The sequence below is a fragment of the Danio rerio genome, chromosome 9 (assembly GCF_049306965.1).
Source record: "Danio rerio strain Tuebingen ecotype United States chromosome 9, GRCz12tu, whole genome shotgun sequence".
NCBI lineage: Eukaryota > Metazoa > Chordata > Actinopteri > Cypriniformes > Danionidae > Danio > Danio rerio.
In genome coordinates this window covers 57,720,001-57,745,571 of record NC_133184.1, presented here as the reverse complement: position 1 = coordinate 57,745,571, position 25,571 = coordinate 57,720,001, and the positions used below count along the sequence as shown (strand labels likewise).

The 25,571-nt window shown below is 37.9% G+C and overlaps 1 protein-coding gene across 1 annotated transcript in view; it reads right to left on the bottom strand.

The window, feature by feature from the left end:
• Positions 1-4,456, bottom strand: part of mxra5b (matrix-remodelling associated 5b) — a 99,780-nt gene extending 95,324 nt beyond the window's left edge. The window contains exon 1 of the mRNA XM_068223702.2: positions 4,159-4,456. The gene's annotated coding sequence lies outside the window, so the exon portion shown is untranslated. The remainder of the gene's footprint in view (positions 1-4,158) is intronic.
• Between the last annotated feature and the right edge of the window lie 21,115 nt (positions 4,457-25,571).

Genomic DNA, 25,571 nt, shown 5'->3' with positions numbered 1-25,571 from the left:
CCATGTGCTTCCAGACAAGAAGAGCATGAAACTTACAACAATTCTGCTTCGCATAATACTATAGTAGTTGCAGCTTAAATATCAGTTTTCATTGATTTATTAGCCATTATGAGAGCAACAATGGGTAATTTAACTCAGATTGTTTTATGAAATTAAAATAAAAAGTCTAAATCTTTTCATTCAATAAAGTTCATTAGTCTAAATCCAAATTACTTACAAATTTTATATGCAATTCAAATACAACAGAGTAACTAATCAGAGATAAGCTTATAGCTTAGAGTCAAATATCAGCTATAGTCAGCATGACAAACTATGTTCGTCTCTATATTATTAAATGTTTTAGGCAGGAAAGCAATATTGTAATTGCATGTTGTCATTTCTGCAGTGGATCTTATATGCACAAAATATGTGCATATGTTTAAGATTTGATTTATTATAAAATATATGAAAAATTAGTACAATATAGACCACTTCAATGTGGTCAAGTCATTGGCCCATGAACATATCCTGCTTACTATAAAACTATTTTATAACGGTAACAAGAGGCAATTCAATAACATTTCAATGTTAAGACAGCTATCATGACATTGTTTAACAATATGTGGCTCTATTTGGATTGTCAGAAGTAGGGTTGTAACAATATACCGGTATGACGGTTTACCACGATTTGAACGTGCACGATTATCATACCATGAACAATTGCATATCAACGGTTTTAACCCTTAAAGACCGAGACAGCCGCCCGCGGCTAATAATAAGTATTGCTCTTAAATGTTTAATAACTTTTGATCCGCTGATCCGATTCATACAATTCAAAGATTGGCATAAAGAAGAGAGTCTCAGCTTTCCAGTGCTGTATCACATAACATTCGCGGACTTTCAGAGGCTCCGGAATCAGTGCGGTTACGTCATCAACATTTGACAACGCTGATTTGACAAAGAAACGCTCGTCACTGTGTCTCCGGACAAATCAGACATGATACATTGATGCATTGTCCCTCCTCCATGCCCAGATTGGTTCAAACTCGCTATATCACAACCAATAAGCATAGGTTTCGCTTTAGTTTGTGGACCAAGCTTTTTGAACAACACTGAATGAGAGATAGGCATACATTTATGCGCGGCTAAATAAAACGCAAAAAAAAAAGTTTTGCATGAAATAATTCTCATACTAAGTACTTTTGCATGCACAGCAGCACAGAAACATGACAAAACAGTGACACAGCAAAGACGAACTGCTGCTCTTGCTGTTTTCAAAAGACGAAAATGAAGGTGCAGCTGTTTGTCTGCATTGCAGACAACCATATCCAAATCCATATCCACAGACAACCATATCCATGCTGGCACATAAAACCTAAGGATGTTCCATATTGAATCTAGTTTCGTTATGTAACTATTTATAGTATAGTAAATATTTATATCTATTTTTTACTGAGGATTTGCACCATGTTTATTTGGACTTTATTTGGACTTTGACACATTATTTATTATTTTCTTATTTTTATTTGTTCATTGTAAGTGGTGTTGTTTATAGTAACTAAAAATATATTATTTGGAAAAAGTCAAATTTGCTTCACTGTTCTATTATTTTGTAACATTTGTAACATACCGTATACCGCGAAACCGTCAAACCGTGGTATTGTTTTAGACGATTATCATACCGTGAAAAATTCATACCGTTACAACCCTAATCAGAAGCTATGGAAATTAAAACTGTAAAACAGGAAATACGTTGGGACCATTGTTTTTGTTTACTTCTCTAAAAATGGTCAACACCGCATTTCATAAACAAAATAAATCAGCAACTTTACATGACAAACTAAAGAAACTTCATGAATAAGATGCTTAATTGAAATTGTTCAAATGTTTTTTTCCCTCATTCTATAAAACACTAAAAATAGTTAATATATTACCAATAAAACAACAACAATCCACATCTAAAAGGGAAAATTCATTCAAAAGAGCTTTCTTAAAACCACTGTGGCTCAGAACGCAACTTGCATTAAATATTCTTTGAGCAGTTAATTTCACACACATTGTGCCATAATGTTTTCCTGAACAAGCAACTCGGTGCCAAAGCAATGAGTGCATGATGAAAGTTTAAGATCAACAGACTACAAAGTCTAAGAAACAAATATATTCATCAAACTTATCAGCTGATGCAAAAAATATATGTATAAAACAGGTAACATGCAAATCACGTATATAAATATATTATACATTAGAGCAATTCCAGCGTTATGGATGTGACATTTGCAGTAAAAACACATAAATTGACAGAGAAAGTATATGTTAACATTATATTGAAAATTTTTATTATATTTTCTAGAGCAACTAGCCACAACATGTTTTGTACTTTAAATGAGGAAAATAAGCATGCGTTATGGATGTGACAAAAAAAGTCTGCGAGTTTACAGTATACAACATACTTTGTAGAAATTCTGTGAATTAAACTGCACAACCCAAAATAAATAATGCTAATCGAAATTATAAGAGTTGGCTCTCTATTAAACAAAAATGATTGGTTTTATTTTATTTAATATTTTCACATTTTTGAGGAAAAAGTGTGGTTATGGATGTGACATCTCTCCGTTATGGATGTGACGGATGTGAAATTACCATTTGTGTGACTTTGGTAAATCAAATAGAATAGTTTGAAAACACTGACAGACGCATTTGAGTAGTTTTAAAGTACTGTAAAATACTTGCTTACACAAAAAACCCAGAAACGGTTTCCGTATTTTGGTAAAAACTTCATTTTTTTATGGCAAGGTTGACATTTGCACGAAAATGCTCATTAATATAAATAAATTAATATAAATACATTAATATAAATACATAATAAATAAATATAAATAACTATATATACACACACACACACACACACACACACACACACACACACAAAGTAAAAAAATATATATATTTATATTTATTTTTTATATATATATATATATATATTTTATATATAAACACGCACACATATAAATAAACACACACATACATGTTCATACATATACACACACACACATATGAAGAGTTCAGATGCAAAAACCGCTAAGTGCCACCTAAAATTTTCACCTAAAATTCTTCTTCCTCCTCTCAGACTACTATGTATAAGTTGAGTAATTTTCCTTTTATGTTAATTAATATGTTATTTTCATTGCCTTTAATGTGAAATTAGTGAAGATAAATACAGGAGTCTCTGAAAAATGCTAATTTTAGAGGAAAAATCCAGACGGCACTCTTCATATAAAGTATATCAAACGTTAAATAAAGTAAATATATTATGCTCATTTCTTATTAACAAACTTTTGGATCTGAACTGTGTGTACACAGACAAATAATTATAAACGAAATACTTTTGATATCTTAAAGTAAAAATATATGAAAAGGTAGATGTTTATTATTATTATTATCTGTGTTACCCATTTCAGAGTAATATTTGTTTGCTGAAAGAACTAAGACTTCTCATCAACGTTGAAACTAACGGTGTCGTAGCTGGTGTTGTTTATATGCAGTTAACAATATAAATATAGTAATAATAAAAACAATATTAATTAAAAGGGAGCAAAGGCATCAATACTGTGGACGAAGCACGCTAGAATATAAAATATTTCCATATACAATAATTGTTCAAATAATAGCTGCTGGCCCAGATACAAAATCATTTTCCTTGAATTACACTGTCATGACTGCGTTAAAATAAACAATTGTTATGGAGCTGGAAGCTGAAAACAGTATGCAGATTAGGAATATAAAATACGAGAGTGTTTACATTCGGTATAGACTGAGCACACTTTCAGTTTAACACTGGCCTCTGCTGGTCAACACACATGCACACATACAGGTTTATAGGGCATCTCATATACAGTACATACTGACGTTCCAACTGCACAGACGGGATGTGTTATCCCTTAACCAAACCCTCACATGGAGTCTACATTTTTTACATCTTCAAAATACTCAATTTTGCCTGATTTAGAAGCATGTTTACCCATGAAGACATTATTTAGGTCTCCACAGTAAAGTCCCCATGAGCCGGCGCTCATTCAGGTTTAAGTCCTCACAAGGATTAACACACATCTAACGTTACTAATTTACCCGAATATACCGCCAATCTGAAGGCATCACTATACAGAAATAGAGATTACTTACAGATGATTGTTGTTCCTCAGGTATCGATTATCTTCAGCTGTTGACAGTCTTCAGGTACTGAGTTACGAATCAGATATCGATTATCCTTAGGTATTGATTGTGTTAGCAAATAACGTTACTTAGTTATGTTTGATTAACGTTACAGACGATACTTGTTTGATAAAAACAATATTAACGAATTTTAAAGAAAATTAAATTACGACATTTCAATAAAACAAAGCAAACAAACTTAAAATGTCGGCGTCGACGGTTGTTTGGCGCTCTCAGGTAGCGACACCTGACTGCATCACGTGAAAGGAACGCGAGCGCGACTCAACGCGATTTTATTGGTTCCTGCTCTGGTCACGTGTCTGAATAAAAGAAATCGCATACTGACAAACTGGAAGGTATTTATATATTTATATATTTATATGTTAGATGTTTATTTATTTTCGGAGGTGTTTATAATATATGATTTATATTTTATGTATATAATTTAGGCTAGTTTTTAGTGATTTTAGGTAGGTGTTTTTTTCCAATGACATATTTGTCTTTTTAAATATAAAAAACACCTTTTATTTCAACTTTAAACTAGTTATGCTTTTTTTTAAATACACTCGCACAAACACATTCAGTATCTTTATAAATGAATAAAAATTGAAATTCAGATAGTGTAAATATTCATCACTGAAGAGCAGAGGAATATTCTGAATATTCATCACTGTTGTTTTCTTTTCTGCATCCTGTTCTTCATGTAATCCAGAAGGGTTTGTTTGAGCTTAACCGTACAGACATGCATCTACATTTCTTCAGTTTTCTTCACTTCACGTTTCACTTTTTTCTTTTAAAAGGCCCTTACATGTCAAAAAATATAAGACACATAAACCAGCTAGTCCAACTCAGATAAAAAAGTAATGCATCAGTAACAAAACACATTTAATAAGGTAAATAGTAAATACGCAACACATTATAGTTACTTTTTAATTACAACACATTCATTCATTCATTTTCTTTTGGTTAGTCTCTTTATTTATAAGGGGTTGCCACATCGGAATGAACCGACAACTTATCCAGTGTATGTTTTATGCAGCAGATGCCCTTCCAGCTGCAACTCACCACTGGGAAAGACCCATACACTCTTGCATTCACACCCACACATTCACTATTTCATTTAGTTCATCAGTTCCCCTATAGCGCATGTGGACTGTGGGGGAAACCAGAGCACCTGGAGGAAACGCACGCCAACACAGGGAGAACTATGAGATGCAGGAGTGGACGAAAGTCAAGCGAATGCAGAGAGACCGAATGTGTGAGTGAGAGAGAATGAGTGCATGCAAGAGCCACCAAGTGCGCGCGAGAGAGAGAGGCCAAGAGACTATTAAAGTTACTATGCCAAATGCTAACTGACCCAGTTAGGACTCGAACCAGCAACCTTCTTGCGGTGTGGTGACAGCGCTACCCACTGTGCCAGCGTCGCCTACAACACAAAATTACAATTCTAATTCTGTAAACTGAGAGGTTGCTAGTAAGTTGCTCGGATAATCTGAATGGTTGCTAAGGTGTTGCTAGTCAGTTGTTAAGGTTAATTGAGTGGTTGCTAGGGTGTTGGTTGGCACTTGTTGGGGTATTCTGAGTGGTTGCTAAAGTGGTGCTAGGCAACTGTTAAAGTGAACTAAGTGGTTGCTAAGTTGCTGCCAGGTTGTTGCTAGAGTAATCTGGATTGTTGCTAGGATATTGCTAGGCCATTGTTAATGTAAACTGAGTGGTTGCTTGGGTGTTGCTAGGGTATAGGTGGTTGATGTACAGTTGCCACTTGTTTGTAAGTTGCTAGAGTGATCTGGAAGGTTGGTAAGGTAAACTGAGTGGTTGCTAGAGTGTTACTAAGCAATTATTGTGGTACACTGAGTGGTTGCTAGGTTGTTGCTAGAGTAATTTGGATGGTTGCTAGAGTGTTGCTAGGCAGTTGTTAAGGTAAACGATTGCTAGGGTGTTGCTGGGCACTTGCTAGGGTAATCTGAGGGGTTGCTTGGCAGTTACTTGGGTGTTGCTGGGGTATAAGTGGTTGATACACAGTTGCTACTTGTAAGTTGCTAGAATAATTTGGATGGTTGCTAATGTAATCTGGGTGGTTGCTAGGGTATAGATGGTTGCTGTACAGTTGCTACTTGCCACTGAGTTGCTAGAGTGATCTGGATGGTTGCTAAGGTAAACTGACTGGTTGTGAGGGTGTTGCTAGTAAGTTGCTAAAGTAATCTGGGTGGTTGCTAGGGTGTTGCTAGGTATTTGTTAAGGTTAACTGAGTAGTTGATAGGGTGTTGTTTGTAAGTTGCTAGAGTAGTTCTGGGTGGTTAATAGTGTTGCCTGGCAGTTGTTAAGGTAAAGTGAGTGGTTGCTAGGGTGTTGCTTGACACTTGCTAGGGTAATTTGAGTAGTTGCTAGGAAGTTACTTGGTTGTTGCTAGGGTGTAGGTGGTTGCTATACAGTTGCTACTTGCTAGTGAGCTGCTAGAGATATCTGGATGGTTGCTAAGGTGAACTGATTTGCTTCTAGGGTGTTGCTAGTAAGTTGCTAAAGTAATCTGGGTGGTTGCTAGGGTGGTTGGTAGAGTGTTGCTCACAGTTGTTAAGGTAAACTAAGTAGTTTCTAGGTTGTTGCTACTGAGTTGCTAGAGGAATCCGGATGGTTGCTAAGGTGAACTGATTGTTTGCTAGGGTGTTGCTAGTAAGTTGCTAAAGTAATCTGGGTGGTTGCTAGGGTGTTGCTAGGCAATTGCTAAGGTAAACTGAGTCATTGCTAGATTGTTGCAAGCAACTTGCTAAAGTAATCTGGATGGTTGCTAGAGTGCTGCTAGACAGTTGTTAAGGTTAACTGAGTGGGTGCTAGGGTGTTGCTTGGCACTTGTTTGGGTAATCTGAGTGGTTGCTAGGACAATACTTGGGTGTTGCTAGGTTATAGTTGGTTAATATACAGTTGCCACTTGTTAGTAAGTTGTTAGAGTTGTTAGGGTGTTGCTAGGCAATTGTTACCGTAAACGGAGTTGTTGCTAGGTTGTTGCTAGTAAGTTGCTAGAGTAATTCTGGATGGTTGGTAGGGTGTTGCTAAGCAGTTTTTAGGGTATTCTTAGTTATTGCTAGGGGGTGCTATGCATTGCTAGATTCATCTCAGTGGTTGCTATGGTGTTGTTTGGTAGTTGCTAAAGTAATCTGGGTGGTTGCTATGGTGTTGTTTGGTAGTGGCCTGAGTATTCCGGGTGATTGCTAAGGTGTTGCTAGGGCATTCTACTTTTAAAAGTAACTTTCCCCTGTGCTGGTTGTTTTGGCCCGAGTGTGTGTTGTGTTGAAGCCGTGTTTGTGTGATAGTCTTCAGTGTGTTGTCCGCTCCGTCTGTCTGCTCTCCTGCTGCTTGTTCAGTTCTCCAGAGGCTTCATTAAAATCGCCTACATGGAGAGCAGAGTTGATTCGTCTGAAGCCTGTAGTGTCCCGAAGCCTCCACAGATCTCTCTGTCTATATATATATATGGTGCAAGAGGAGAAACAGAGTTATTTCTGTAGTCGGACAGACATGAGAGTCACCCAGCAATTAACTTTGTGTGGTTCTAGTGAAAGCAGTTGTGCTAGTTTGTGTATCTGTGGACACACATGACATTCACAACTCACAACTGAGAACAACAGAGATTTATAAAACATTCAGTTGAACAAGAGTGACAGAAAAGACATTTCGACACCACAGAATTATTAGCTTCTATCTGCACTCTCAATGATTATAAGATATTGACTTCAAAGTGAAGTCAAAGTGAGCAGCATGGTGGCACAGTGGGTAGCACAATCACCTCACAGCATGAAGATTGCCGGTTTAAGTCCTGGCTGGGTCAGAGAGTACAAAATCACTGTCTCTGTGTAGTTTTACACCCAACTGTGAGCTAGTTTCAAGTGCCGAGCTTATACACCGAGACTACTAGTAAGTTGCTCGAATAATCTGAATGGTTGCTAAGGTGTTGCTAGGCAGTTGTTAAGATTAATTGAGTGGTTGTTAGGGCGTTGCCTGGCACTTGTTGGGATATTCTGAGTGGTTGCTAAAGTGGTGATAGGCAATTGTTTAAGTAAACCCTGCTGAAAAATCCAGCTTAAACCAGCCTAGGCTGGTTGGCTGGTTTTAGCTGGTCAACCAGGCTGGTTTTAGAGGGGTTTTGGCCACTTCCAGGCTGGTTTCCAGCCATTTCCAGCCTGGTTTTAGCTGGTTAGGCTGGGAGATGACCAGCTAAAACCAGCTTGACCAGCCTATAAGGCTGGGAGCCCAGCCAAAACCAGCTATGTCTAGCTTAAACCAGGCTGGTCAAGCTGGTTTTTGCTGGATTTAGCTGGTCATTTTCCAGCCTGACCAGCTAAGACCAGGCTGGAAATGGCTGGAAACCCCTCTAAAACCAGCCTGGTCGACCAGCTAAAACCAGCCAACCAGCCTAGGCTGGTTTAAGCTGGATTTTTTAGCAGGGAACTAAGTGGTTGCTAAGTTGTTGCTAAACTAAGTGGTTGCTAATAACCGCGCACACTGAATTAACTTTGAATGAGGCCCCGGATGTGCCGCTTGAAGCCGCGAGACACACCAGACACTCTCAGTGGCGCGGCAGAAACATGAAGTGTCCTGAATTGTCGCGCCACACAGCGCCATGCATTCCAGAGCTCCAAACACAGGCCTCCACCAGGGCAAACACAACAGCGGCCTCCCGTGGCGCCCAGCCGCCGACCCGAAGCGCTGCCGCGTGCACTCCGACAGAAACCCACGCTCAGAACTCCGAAACGCACCGCGCCACGCAGAGAGGCGCTTCAGGGGCTTCATGTACGAAGACTTGCATGGAAATCATACTAAAACATTGCGTACGCACAAAGCTGTAAATGTGCGTACGCAGAAAAAAATTCAGATGTATGAAACACTGCGTACGCCGAATCTCACGCATATTCTTTTGTACATCAGAATGAACGTGAAACTGAGCGCAACATGCACGAGCACAAAACCCCTCCCTGCCTCCTCCCCGTATGAATATGCTAATGACTCTACTTTGGCAAATTTCAACGAAAAAGCAACGGCAAAAGCAAGCAAGAGGAGAAACTTTGAGCAGAATGTGAATTGGAGGTGCTGCTTTCAGAGGTAGACCGGAGAAAAGCGGTGTTATTTGCAAGTTTGTTCTCCGGAATTAACAACAAAAGAAAAAAATAGAGTGGGAGAGTTTAGCTGATGCGGTTAACACAGTTAAATCTGAACATTGCACTGTGGAGTTAAAAGAGAAATTGTGTGATTTATAGGTGTAAAATGTTGTAGTACTCTTAACAGTCTGGGTGGCGCAGCTCGTAAAACACATGTCAACATGTTTTGACAGGTTCGAGTATGAACTCGGTTCGAATCCAGCGTCTGAGGAACTCTTTCTTCTTTTTTCCCTGCTGCATATCAGATTTTGCCACTATTTATCACGAGAAAGACCAGTAGGAATCATCAATAAGTCTGTGCATCATATTTTATTTGCACATTTATTGAATGGAAATGTTTCTGATTCACGCATGCAAATTCATCTTCAGGTGGTGCCTTTATAGCAATGTGCGTGCGGTAGATCGCTCCCATTACAATAGGAAAACAGGCGACCGCTGCAAATTGTGCTTTAATGTTTGGCTGGTCAACTGTATGGTATGGAAACCTTATATACCTGCTAGATGAACCCGTCTCATACAGCTGACATTGCAAGGCTCAGACACTTTGTAGAGTGCAGTTTAACACAACTGCCTCTAGGAGTCGCCAATGTAAATAAAACAGACACGCACAAAAAATGTGCTTACGCCAGCCAGAAAGCTGCCGTGAAGCTGCGCACATTTCCACGTTCAGTTCATCGTTAGTAAATCCAAACGTGAGAGATTCTGAGCGTGAAACCTGGCATACGCAAAGCTTTTGTGCGTACGCAGCGTTGATACATGAGGCCCCAGGTGTGCGACCTGCAGGCAAGTTTGTTATTTTATTTCCAATGGACGTTACAGCTGCACCTTTATAAGATCACACTCGCAGGGAGCTTCTGTGACCTCGAGAAATGCAAACGGCTGAAGTTTAAGGTAGACGCAATGTCTACCTTAGTGATAATGTGGAGAATATTGATCTTGCGTTGAGCGCAATGAGCCTTACATCTTAAAATAGAGCACGGGTGTTCCTTTAGTGATATGTCTTTGACTCATACGCTGAAAATGGCGGATGTGAATCAAGAAACTGAGGATAAAATGTTGCCTGTCAATCAATATTGGTGGGCGGGGGGATCGCTCTCCTACATAAAGTTGCGGTCGCTCCCTCCAGTTGGTCCACCATTTTTATGTTATTAAATTGAAAAAAAGGACTGTGTGTGTTTATATCAGCCCAATATGACAGTATACAGTATACACCAGTGGTTCTCAACTGGTTTGGCCATGGGACCCACATTTGTACATGGGCATCAAGCCTCGACCCAAATTTTTAGGAACTATAATGTAATATTTGGGAATTATAATTCATTTGTATTTATTTGTTAACATAAACAAGTAGTGACAGATAAATCATCAGAAAATCACCAAGACTTAAAAAATACACAATAAACAATATTTTATTGCTGTCATATAACAAAATGTATCAAATTCTAGAAATATTACAAAGAACTACAAATACTGTAAACAGTGGTTAGGGTAAGGACAAGTTCAGTTATCATTAACTACTGTAAACTGAACTGTTAGAACATTAACACATGATCCTGTCGAACAGAAAAAAACTAGCAAATTAAAGTAAAATGATTGACATAATCATAACCATTTTTCTAATAATCACCAGTTATTTGCTCTTCTGCTACTGTGCGGGCTTTCTTGGCCTATGCTACACGGTGAGCACAGTAAGATGCATGAAGATGTTAGGCATTTCAAAATAAAAGTCCAATATAAGCAAAGCAAGTCAAAAATTAAACTTTTGTTGTTTTTTGACCACACATTCCGCGACCCACTGGAAATGTTCCCGCGACCCACTTTTGGTTCGCGACCCACCAGTTGAGAAACACTGCTTTACACTATACTCAAACACATTTTTGTCCAAACAGCTTGAAAAGGAGATTTTTCACGATTGGTGCCCTTTAATGTATCCTGAAGTAGAGTGAAATAGCCCTAAACTGCAGCAAGATAAAGTCATTGTATGCAGAAGCATAGAGCTTTATCTATAAAGTATAATTATATAAACTGTGTTCATCTTAACTGAAAGCTACTTCACGTTTGCTGGCCTCACGCATCGCGCACCTGTCAGTCAGTCAGTCAGTCAGTCAGCATGTCACCTTAAAGGGCTAAACAAATAACAACACAGCTCTACTGCAATTACAGAAAAGTTTGCGTTATTATAATTGGGTCACACTTTACAATAAAGTTCACTAGTTAATAGGGATGTAACGGTATCAGAGTTTCACGGTACGGTAATACCTCGGTATGAATGTCACGGTACGGTATTTATTGAATCATTTACAGGAAAAGACAAAACTTATGAAAATACTCCAAAAAAGTGCCAAAAGTGTCAATGACATACAAATTAGTCATCTATCTGTAAGCTTTGAAACAGGAACTTCAATTTTAATAACAAAAAAATATTAAACCATGTAAAAAAAATAAGTTTCAATTTAGTATTGTTGAAAACTCATTACATTCAACATTTAATCACTCACTCACTTAGATAGAGATGGGTTTAAAGGAAAATTATCATATAAATATAATCTGGTAAAAGCTGGTATCTCTGGGTATTTACAATGTCCCCTGCAACAGAAAAAACCCTCTCATTTGGGACCGAGGTTTCTGGGACAGAGAGATATGACTTGGCCCAGGTTGACAGCAGTGGGTAACGTTGTGCATTGTCTTCCCCCCACTTGAGAGGACAAACCATGAGTGAGATAGAGATCTCATGTCTGCATCAATCTGAACAGTGTGCTGTGTTTCTGCAGTCCCCATGACTGTTATTAGTCGTATTCCCCAACTTGCAGGCACGTGCACACACAGTGCTCAACCTGTGCAGAGCACATGCCCTTTTTAGTCTTGGATAGAAAGTTCCCTTCCAAAATGATCAAAAGTGCCCCCGCGACGCGACACACCCTCGGTCCCGCTTTACAGTACGCGCGCGACAACACAGCTGATCAGAACGCGCGCGACAACACCGCTATTCAGTATGTGCGCGACAACACAGCTGATAAGAACTCACGCGACAACACCGCTATTCAGTACGCGCGAGACAACACAGCTGATAAGAACTCGCGCGACAACACCGCTATTCAGTACGCGCGAGACAACACAGCTGATAAGAACTCGCGCGACAACACCGCTATTCAGTACGCGCGAGACAACACAGCTGATAAGAACTCACGCGACAACACCGCTATTCAGTACGCGCGCGGCGACAACACCCAGCTCTTTTTCATCCCCGCTTCTAGCAGCACACTCCATTTCCGCATTACTGGATCCGTAGCGACAACAGACCGCAAGGGATTATGGCCAAGCCTGGGCTGATGGGAATTGTAGTTTTCGCTACCTCCCGTTCACTTCATTCACCTGAGCAAATTTTCTCAGAAGACCTATAGTTGTTCATTGTCAGTCATGTTAACTCACGGTGCATGAACTAATGTTAACAAGCATGGACTTGAATGTTAATAATGCATTAGTAAATGTTCAATTATGATTAATAAATGCTGTACATGTGTTGTTCATGATTAGTTCATGTTAGTAAATGCATTAACTAATGAACCTTATTGTAAAGTGTTACCTATAATTGACTTACCTTTTAATGCATTTTGGTGCGATTATCACCCGCTATTAAAAAAACAACAATGACTGAATGTTTTGAATGAGATGCTTTAACGTAGCCATGGCAGGATGAATTTTGGCGCCCCGCCATGGAGGAATTAATGTAGCAGAAACAATGCTACGTAAATAACCATAACGTAAAATGGCCAGCTCTGTCACATTTTAGGGTCTCCTTGAAAAAAAAAAGCAAAGCCATCATATACATGTACAGAGTTATTACAAAGACTATAGAATACTCAAGACGTTTCATTCGTATAGTTTTAAATGGGGAAAAGTGCAACAGTCAAGATGGCGAATAAAGCCCCGCCTAATAGGACAGGAATAATAAAAGGGGTGGGGGGGGATGAGACCAGACATATGCTTATACGACAGTATGGTGGTCAACAACGTGCTGGATTCTCAGCGAATGCTTGCTTCACACACATAAGAATTATATTCAGCTCTATATCTGAGCTTTAAAAGAACCAAGTGCACTTGAAAACAAAAGTTTTTGGTTTTGTAATCTGTGTGAAATAAACGCGAAGTACAGTCTGTCCTGTCAAACGCACATCACATGACAGCAACTACTCAAACGCCCACAAACCTGTAAACAAAGAGTCGCTGTCATTTCTGGGGCAGATTAACCATCAAGACCAAGTTGTGAATTACTTCAGAAGAGCAGCGCAATCTGATGATCATTATCCAGACGAGGATAATATGTAGAATATATTATCCTATTATCCTCTACAATATATATTGTATATATTATTCTATTATCCTCTACAATATATATTGTATATATTATTCTATTATCCTCTACAACAGTGGTTCTCAAACTGTGGTTCGTGTACCACTAGTGGTACGTGGGCTTCCTTCTAGTGGTACGTGGAGGAATGAAATATGTCATGTACATGCTAAATACATTTCAAAATTTATCAAAAATGATGTATATAATATGCCATATATGACATATAGCCTATATTTCTGAGGTAATCTGCCACGTTTTTTTAACTGTGCAGAGTTGTAGCTGCTTTACTGGGCCTACTACACTACTGAATTTCAATACTGCTCATTTTGGTGGTACTTGGAGAGAGAATTTTTTTCTAAGGTGGTACTTGATGAAAAAAGTTTGAGAACCACTGCTCTACAATATATATTGTATACATTATTCTATTATCCTCTACAATATTTATTGTATACATTATTCTATTATCCTCTACAATATTTATTGTATACATTATTCTATTATCCTCTACAATATTTATTATGAACTTACACTAGTCTCACGGTTCGGTTCGGTTACGATTATCATGCCATCGATTCGGTTCAATTCGATATTTCGGTGCATCACGGTGCATTGACGATGCTTTTATATTTTCTTCACAGCAGCAGCTCTTGTATTGAAATGTATGAATATATTTATATTTATATAGGCTTTTATTTGTAATACAATTGTGTCATTTAATACAAACAGTCAGATATATAAACTGTAACTTTAAAAAAAAACGAGCATTTAGCAAATAATATAAACAAATATAAATATCCAGCTCACTTTCTGAATCTTGTCTAGTTCTCTTACACCTCTTTGATTGGTCACACCCTCAACAAAAACGGTTGCGATTGGCTCTTGCGCGCTGTGCTCTTCAGATGAATGATAAGCGGCAGGCGCCGATCTCACAGCTGATCTATGATAGACGGTGGAGAAAACTCTGCAGACACGCGCTCGTTTCTGTATCCAAAAGTAACGCTGTAAAACAGCCGAGAGGAAAAGAAAAGTCACGCCAGCAGGTCAAATGGGCCACTGTGTGTGTGTAAGAAAGAGAGAGAGACAGAGACAGAGGCAGAGCGAGAGAGAGAGAGAGAGAGAGATGGGGTAGGCTACTTTCATTCTCAAACACACGCAGTGAAATTGTGCACAGTTTATGAGTTTTAAGTAGTGAGAGTGTTGTAAATACTCGCGATCGCCTCCCTCGCGACAGAGCGCATATGAGGTAAATGACGTCAGTAATAACCGGTTATGATTATTACTGAACCGATACCGAATTGTCCGCGTCTGCATCGCTGTGCATTGAAGAAACGATTAATTTTGACACCCCTGATATATTGTATATATTATTCTATTATACAATATATCATTTCATTTCTACAATATTATGTAGAAATGAGGTTGGTGTCGTGATCTCGTTCCTTTCGAGTGCGCATGCGCATTAGCTCAGGCAACATGAAATTATGTTGTTTGATTTGGACGTTTAGAAATGAAACTTATTACACAGCTGTTGTTTTATTAATTGGTGATACCAAATATGTTATCATAAGCTTGCATTTATTTTTGGAGAATTTGATGTTTCCCCATTCAGATGAAATGCCTGAGCATACTGAGCGTGTCAAAGATGGCCGGCGAGTGAAATGACTTGCCTTAAAGCAGGGGTCTCAAACTCGCGGGGGCCATTTGCGGCCCTCAGTGCAATATTTTGTGGCCCGCGCTGACCGCTGTACACTGACAGAATCAGCGGAGCGGGGAGAGAGAGAGCGCTCCCCGCTCCGCTGATTCTATCCGTACACAGCGCGCTTGTCACTCAATGCACGGTCGCGCGCGTTCTGATCAGCTGTGTTGTCGCGCGCGTACTCAAGAGTGGTGTTATCGCGCGCCTACTGAAGGGCGGGACCGAGGGTGTGTGGCGTCGCGGGGGCACTTTTGATCATTTTGGAAGGGCACTTTCTATGCAAGACTAAAAAGGGCATGTGCACTGCACAGGTTGAGCCCTATGTGTGCACGTGCCTGCCCTGCATCTTATATATATTATAGGTAGATACAGACTGGTACAGACTGATGTGACTGGAGTGGGGTGGGGGTGTTTTATTTATATATATATACGCCTTTTTTTTAGGTGAGGGAATGGAAGTTTTGAGTGAGTTCCCCCACTTTTTTCCCCTAGGACTTCAATAAGTCAAAGTACAGGTCTAGACTTAATGATGATCATCTTCAAGCCATACTGAGGGTCTCAACTGCTTCCGCTCTAAAGCCAAATGTGGTTCAGATTTGTGAGAAGAAGCGCTGTCAAGTCTCTGGCAGCAAGAAGTAGGCAAAAGATGCCATGTTCAGAAGAACTGTTCATAATCTTCATCAATGTTCTATTAATGTTCAGGACACTTCATGTTCAGAAGAAATAATTAAAACTGTTAATAATGACATTTGAGGACTTTTTTTTTGTGAAATCCCTTATGCGGCCCAGCCTCACCCTGACTTTGCCTCCTGCGGCCCCCAGGTAAATTGAGTTTGAGACCCCTGCCTTAAAGGGACTTTGGTTATTATTGAAGTGTGGTTTCATTAAATGCTCAATGAAGTCCTTCACCTCAAAAGATGAAGTAAAATCATTCCTGAGCCTCCACTAAATGCTGTGAGAATCAGTTATTAGTGAAATCTGCAGCACAATTAGGAATCTGCCGCAGAGTGAATGTAAGGTGTCATTAGCACAGGCAGCGGGGCTTTAAATTGAAAAGTCATCCTCTCCAGTCATTATTAAAGACGTTCACTAACACTCACACATGAATATTGAACAGCAGAGGTGTTATTTGGTGTAACGTGTCAGACTGTAATAAAACACAAGAGTCTGTGATGAGCCTCCAGAGAGCAATTAAAGAAGAAACAGACTGAAGAAAACATGATCAATGATCAGATCCAGTCTGTAACACACCACAAACACAACTCATCATTCAGTCATTTTCCTTTGGCTTAGTCTCTTTATTCAACAGGGATCGCCAGACTGGAACAAACCAACAACTATTCCAGCATACAGTATGTTTTACACAGCTGATGCCCTTCAAGCCGCAACCCATGCTGGGAAACACCCATACACACTCATTCACACACACACTCATACACTATTGCCAATTTAGTTGATCAATTCCCCTATAGCGCATGTGTTTGGACTGTGGGGGAAACCAGAGCACCCAGAGGAAACCCACGCCAACACAGGGAGAACATGCAAACTCCACACAGATACGCCAACTGACCCAACTGAACCAGCGACTTTTCTGCTGTGAAAAGGGCACAGTGCTAACCACTGACCACAACTCACCATATTATTAATAATAATCATGCATATCAAAATAACACACACTATAACTAAAAAACAAACAAAAAAATGATTGAAACGTTTCATTAAACTAAAACCGTGATACTAAAATAACTATAGAGGTGAAATGAAGATGAATAAAAATTATCCAGATAAAGTTCTATTTAAAATGAAAGTAATAAACTAAATTACAAATGTAAAATGTAGATGTACATTAAAGTTTGTGGAAAATCTAAAATGGGATACAATTTTTCAGGGATAAATTAATGTTTTAAGAATGTAAAAAATGTAAAAACATGCTTAAAATAACTAAAAAATGTATGCAAAATTAATTAGAATCAAAAGCAATATGGTTAAAAATAATTAAAAAATGTAAACAATCAATTTTTATGCACCTTTAAAACATTTTTTGTGTGCTTATGGTCTTTTCTATGTTCTGTGAACACACACACATCACATAATTTACGCATTCATGACAACAGCTTCACACATTTGTATTGACTTTGTAAGTAAACTTCTTCACATTCGCAAAGCATCACATTACTCAAGGGGCCCGATCATAAACCCAGCGCAATAAGGCGTGAAACATGTTTGATGAGATTTGTTGCTATTTTCAGACCAGCGCAACTGTAATATTCATGTTTTGTGCCCCGTTTAAATAGCAATTTAATTTGCGCCATTTTGTGGATTCATGGGTGTGCTGGGGTCTGTTCTTCGTACCTCGCTTAAGTGATCTAAGATGATTTGGCAGATTCTGGATCTGTTCATCTTGATAACTGATCTCTGGCTAATTTGGTTCTTCAAACAAGTTCGGGAGTCAGATTAAAGTGTCTGGATGAGCTGATCTGAGATCGCTGCGTGTGTTGTGAAGGACTGATCTATCGATTCCCGAAATCCTGATCAGCAATGCAGTGATTGGCTGACGGCACAGCAGCGTAATGACATCATCTGATTAATATTCAATTATCCATGTGAGCAAAATGAAATCAAGTTCGTAGTAAACGGTTTGTTAAATATGACACGCAAATTACTTTACACCTTTGTTGTGAGCTGCAGGCTTTACACTTTCATGTGTCGAGAGTATTGGCGTAACTGCATAAATTATTAGCCTTTTTTTAAGTTGAATATTGTGATGGCGAGGCAGTGGCGCAGTAGGTAGTGCTGTCGCCTCACAGCATGAAGGTCACTGGGTTGCTGGTTTGAGCCTCGGCTCAGTTGGTGTTTCTGTGTGGAGTTTGCATGTTCTCCCTGTGTTCACGTGGGTTTCCTCCGGGAGCAACACACACATACCTTTACAGATGAACACAATTAAAATATTATTTTCTACATCAATATAAACAGCACTGCCTCCATGCCTTCTTCACCTTGGGGTGCTTTTTCAGTGTATTCATGATGATCTGCATCTGCATAATGTGATTACTATTAGCAGTGTTATTTATTATATGCAGATTTATATTTGCTTTAATAAACACAAGTGTAGATGTGTCCAGCTGTGGGGTTTTGGAGGCGTCTGCATCAGCATATGGGATATAAGAACAGGACGTGTGTTTGGATATAACTCAGTTTTCTGAGCACACTTCATTATTATTGTTCATTTATTCCTTTGCTGGAGATCAGAACTGAATTTAGAAATAGTGTTGAAGCAAATCTTTGTGTTTAACAAAGGAGATTAAATATGTGGGCTGATGGATGTGTTCAGTGGAGTGAGTTTCCACCGTTTCCTCACTCCTCCAAAGTAAAGGAGTAAAGTAAAGAGGAAAGTTAAAGTAAAAGGATGAATGGAGGAGGCTCGTTCTTTATCCTCGCGCTGCAGATTCTCTATTGAACTGTGTTCTCGCTAGTGAAGCATTCAGTTTTTCCACTACAAAGTCTGCCATGTAAATAGCAAATGCACCATGGAGTGACTCAACTGACTCTTAAAGGGAATGAAAGACGAGACTCTGATTGGTTTATTGAACGTTATGCTCAAAACACACCCAGAACTCATTAAGAGAATCAGCACAACCCTATTAAACCATGCACCAGGGTGCAGAGCAGATTTAGCCATCCTTAAATTAGCAAAAGTGGATTCAGACATGCTCTTAATGCATCAAATAGAGACCTAAATGGCATAATGCGTTTCGCCTCATGCAAATTTTCTAATCAAGTTTACATTTTTTAACTTGCATGGAAGACACAATTGAGAATATGAGAAATATGAAATAAGAGAAATGTGCTGCAGTTTATTAGAAGGTTTCTGTAGCGTAATATGCAACACCAACACACACAATTTAGCACTGCACACTATTGCACATGTGCAGAAAACACACCATATACAACTATTCAAGGTTAAAAGTTGTTGGAAGAATAAGCTAGCTTGCATAATGCTATTCAAAAGCAGAAATAAACAAAATTATAGAAACATGAATCACAAAATACTGAAAACTGCTTATTTAGGGATATTTTTACACAGTATATTCTAATTTGATTGCATTGTTTGTCATGTTTTTGTTTTATATACACGTGTTCTGCTTGCTCATAAAGCAGTTTGAGGAAGCAATTTTTAAAGGCGCTGCACAAAATACATGCATTATTATCATCATCGTCATCATCCTCATCCAGTAACAGCCGGTTCAGATCCTAATTGGCTTGTAAATATATGAGCATAAATCTCGGTGCTGATGAACAACCCTGAGGACTGTTCCCTGGTGCAACATTTATGAACATCTTTTATTAATCACAGAGAACATCCCAAATTCCCTTTACTTTCTCTGATTTGGTGTAAAGTTATTCAGCATATTCAACATTAATTAGGACGTGTTCGCTTTTCTGTGTTGCATTCCTAAAACCAGCCGTGAAAGATGACAGAGAGGCACTTTCTGGAGCTGAAGACTGAAGAGGATATGAATATGCATTTTTATGTATGGTTCTGTCTGAACAGAGGCTGCGAGCAAACGCTTATACACTTCATACTCTGTGAAAAAATCATATTCATTTTGTGGTTCAAGTCTTTGTCATTTATTCATGCTTTTTTATCTTTCCACTAACAACTTTTGATGTGGAAAAGTTGGAAAAGGGATTTTAGTTGACAATAAAGTGACATTTGTAATAGTGTGATGTGATATATTGTCTGTTGTGATATTGTAAACGAAGGCACAAAAACTTGGTATTAAACTGCCAGGACTTTTTTTATTTATTTATTTTTTTTTAAAGGGCAAAGCAGTGGCACAGTAGGTAGTGCTGTCGCCTCACAGCAAGAAGGTCGCTGGTTCAAACCTCGGCTCATTTGGTGTTTCTGTGTGGAGTTTGCATGTTCTCCCTGTGTTCGTGTGGGTTTCCTCCGGATGCTCCCCCACAGTCCAAAGACATGCGGTACAGGTGAATTGGGTAGGCAAAATTGTCCGTAGTGTGTGTGAATGTGGATGTTTCCCAGAGATGGGTTGTGGCTAAAAGGGCATCCGCTGCGTAAAAATGTGCTGGATAACAACAACCATAGTAATTTGTTTGTTGTGGTAACTCTGTAGTTGCCATGGTAACAACTGCTACAGTGATTGATCTGTTGTGGTAATTCTATAGTTGCTATGGTAACACAACAACTACAGTATCTGATCTGTAGCATAGATATATACACTAGATATCGCATAGGGACCCTGAGCATGCGTCAATAGCGCCGCCACATTGGTACAGTGCTCCCAGGACAAATGTCATTCAGTCGCATTAGTCAAGACAGTGTTATTACGTGAAGATGCTGGACTTTAGCGCTGTCTACGGGTGTAGTAACGAGCAAACAAAGAAAACAAAGCACAAAGGCAGAACATTTCATAGGTAATATTACGTTTTTTTCTGTTTTTGTATGTTCTGAACTTTTGTGCTAATCAGGTAACGTTATTGATGATAACAGTCACTTACTGCATTCACCATACGGCAAAGCAGCAGCGACTCACACTAAACACTCGGCTTATGCTAGTTTTGTTGAATAAAATCAGCAAACAATGCAAAAGAAATATGACAACGAGATGCTGTGCTGCCAGAAACTTGTATTATTGTCGGCTAACGTTAGTGAAAGAGTCGTTCATTCACAAGCGAGTCGCTCCTTCCGTCAGTATGAGGAGTGACAGCAGGAGAGGAGCTGTGTTCAGGACATGATTAGATCAAGTTTAACAGGGAGGGTGAATAGTACATTTCTGTACACACAAACACAAGCTTTTTGTCAGGAATGCCCGTGCGGTCACTGATTCATCAATGTAGAAAAGTGATTTCAAATTATAATTTTCGTAATTAGAAAAAAAAAATGACATTCTAACATCCAGGAAAACTCCCGATCATAGATATATGTGTATATGTGCATATCTCTGGCTCTGGATGGCCACAGTCCTCCACTGTACCTTGGTCCCGTATTCATTTAAAAGGAGCGCTACTCTGTAGCAAGATGGCGGCGCTATTGATTCTATAGTGATTCTATAGTTGCTATGGTAACTGTCTGATCTGTTGTCATTTTATAGTTGCTACGGTAACACAACAATTTTACTAATAGATCTGATGTAATTCTATAGTTGCCATGGTATAAACAACCATAATAATTGTTTTGTTGTGGTAATTCTGTAGTTGCTATGGTAACAACTGCTACAGTGATTTATCTGTTATGGTAATTCTATAATTACTATGGTAACACAACAACTATAGTATCTGTTCTGTTGTGGTAATTTTATAGTTGCTACGGAAACACAACAATTAAACTAATAGATCTATTGTAATTCTATAGTTGCTATGGTAACACAACAACTTAAGTAATTGTGATTATGGTAATACATTTCTCTTAAACCTGATCCATAATTCTGGGTTAATATATTTTCAGTGAATGAACGCCAGGGTTACAACAAACAAAAACTCCACGCACGTATTGTAAATCAGGTAGAGATATAAACATGTCAGAAGTGTAATTTAGTGTTTAAGATTGAGTTCGGTCCCCTGAGCACTCCAGATGAGAAGTGACTGCAGAAGAAGATAAAGCAATATAGCAGGCATTTGTTCTGCTTTATGAATCACGCTGTGTTTATGATAAACAGTGGCTGTACAAACCCATCATCACTCTGTTTTCAGAAGCGACCTCAGTATCGTCAGGTTGCGAGTGATTCATTCTGTCAGACGTCTGCGACACAAACCTGAAGCCCTGAGCCATTTCAGTAATCTACAGCTCAGGTTTTAGAAAATAAATGAGTGTTCAGATGCTCTCAGATATGCAGAATAACCTCTATTACCCTCATCTGCATGTTTCTCTGATGGGAAGAACGACGCTGTAAATCATCCACACGTCATTTCTCAGTCATAATTAGATCATGCGTAGAGTCCTAGATGAAGTCCTATAGCTGTATGGTAACACAACTATAGTTATTAGTCTGTCGTGGTGATTCTACAGTTGCTATGGTAACACAAAAACTATATTTATTAATCTGTTGTGGTGATTCTATAGTTGCTATGGTAACACAATAACTATAGTTATTAACCTGTTGTGGTGATTCTATAGTTGCTATGGTAACACAAAAACTATATTTATTAATCTGTTGTGGTGATTCTATAGTTGCTATGGTAACACAAAAACTATATTTATTAATCTGTTGTGGTGATTCTATAGTTGCTATGGTAACACAATAACTATAGTTATTAGTCTGTCGTGGTGATTCTACAGTTGCTATGGTAACACAACAACTATAGTTATTAACCTGTTGTGGTGATTCTATAGTTGCTATGGTAACACAACAACTGTAGTAATTGATATTTCATGGTGATTCTACGGTTGCTATGGTAACATCAAAACTAGTGAGTGATCTGTTGCGGTGATTCTATAGTTGCTATGGTAACACAACAGCTATAGTAATTGATCTGTTGTGGTGATTCTATAGATGCTAAGGTAACAACAGCTATAGTGATTGATATGTTCTTTTGATTCTATAGTTGCTATGGTAACACAATAACTCAAGTAACTGATGTTCACACATCAGCTATAGTGATTGATATGTTCTGGTGATTCTATAGTTGCAATGGTGCATTTTTTCCAAAAAGTTTAAAACTATGAAGAATAAAAATGATAAGAAATCTTAATAACAAATAATAAATGTTTAAGCTATTAATGAAACAGTTCATATAAATATTAAAGTAGCCAATTTAATGATACTAAAATAACAGTAGAGGGAAAACTAAAGAAAAGAGCATGGCAGTTGCTAGGGTGTTCTGACTGGTTTGCTATTGCGTTTTGACTGGTCGCTATGGCTTTGTAGTGCGGGGCTGTTACAGTAGTTACAGTCGTCAGATAAATGCAGCAGATGTAATGTGACTGCAGCATTAATAATGGATCAGTGTGTTTATGGTGGAGCAGATCTGTGTACAGAGCGTATAAAGCTTCATCTGATGTAAGATCAGGGTGAGTGTGTGAAGTTCTGCTGTTTCTCCTCATGTCGTCATGTGTTTCAGCTACACTGAAGTTGAGCATCAGATCTCAAACTTCACTTTAGCAAGACTATCAATACTTTGTGTGACTGGACTACAGGTAAAGCCACGGAAGATGAAAATGAACAAACAATTGAGCAAATAAGTGGATGAATTAATTCATTAATTATAGCACAAAGCACAAATAAATGAATGAATTATGATTAATTAAACACAATGAATGAATGAATGAATCAATGAACAATCAAAAATCAAACCAATCAAGCATTCAACAAACGAATTAACAAAAAATAAAGTGGCATGGATAAACAAATGAAAGAAATAATGAATGAATGAATGAATGAATGGATTGATTTATTGATTAATAAAATGAATGAATTAAACATGATTAATTCCTTAATTCATCTTGTACACAATTAAACATGATAAATGAATGAATGAATGATTAATGAACGAATGAATGAATGAAACAATCAAAATCCATATTAATCAAGCACTAAACAAATGAATGACAAACAACAAATAAAGTGACATGGGTGAATGAAAGAATGAATTTAAAAATGAACAAACTAATTAATGCACAACAGAATGAATGTATGAATAGATTAAAGCACAAGTAAATGAATGAATATATATATTAAAACACAAATGAATGAATGAATCAATCAATCAATCAATCAAACAAACACAATTAATCAAGCAATCAACAAATGAATGAATAAACAAATAGTTGCATGGGTGAGTGAAAGAATGAATTTATAAATGAATGAACTGATCGATGCACAGTTGAATGAATGGTTTAAAGCACTATTGAATGAATAAATGAATGAATGAATTAATAATTTTAATAAACCAATTAATAAACCAAATCAACAAATGAATGAACCAACAAATAGAGTTACATGGGTGAGTGAAAGAATAGATTTATAAATAAATGACCTGATTATTGACAATTGAATGAATGTATGAATAGATTCAAGCTGAAATTAATAAAAATTAATGAATTAAAGCACAAAGGAATGAAAGAAAGAAAAAAGAAAGAGAGAAAGAATTCTTTCCTGAAGGAATGAATGAATGAAATGAGTGAATGAATGAACAAACGAATGAATGAACGAACAAATAAATGAATAAACAAAATGAATGAATGAATGAATGAATGAATGAATAAATAAACAAAATGAATAAATGGACAAAATGAATGAATGAATAAACAGTGAATAAATGAATGAATGAACGAACGAATGAGCGAACGAATAAACAAAATGAATGAATGAATAAACAAAATGAATGAATGAATGAATGAACAAACGAATGAATGCAAAAATAAATGAATGAACGAATAAACAAAATGAATGAATGAAAGAATAAATGAACAAAATAAATTGATAAACAAAAAATGAATAAATGAATAAACAAAATTAACAAATGAATGAATGAACGAATGAATGAACTGAATGAAGGAGTGAATGAATCAATAATGCAATCAATCAATCAATAATCTAATCAAGAATGAATGAACAAGCAAAGCAAGTGCTAAACATATGTGAACAGATGAATGAATAAATGAATGAATGAATTCAAAAATAAATAAATAATGAACAAACAAATAAATGAACATCAATGCTTTTAGTCATACTTGTCTATTTAGTGAGCAGACGTAATAAACATTTGAAAGTGTCGACCACTACATCACTTACATCATTTGATACTGAGATTTTCAATCAGTGTATGATTGTGTCACACACACACACGCACGCACGCACGCACGCACGCACACACACACACACGCACACACAGAGACACAAACGCATGTGCGCACACACACACAAACACCTGACATCTGTTTCTTCATGCTGTAGATCCCTTCATCCTCATCATCCTCTATAGAGCTGCACAGACCAACACTCATTAGTGCACACTAACAAGCAGACCAGACTTCAGTAATTACTGTTACACACATTAACTGTCATTAGTGTGTGTGATGGAGCAGTAGACGCACACATACAGTATAACACACATATGCTAAAACACACTCTCATATACACAAGCACACACGCACACACGCACACACATAAATACACTCATATGCACACAAACACACACACACTAACACACATATGCATACACACACGTG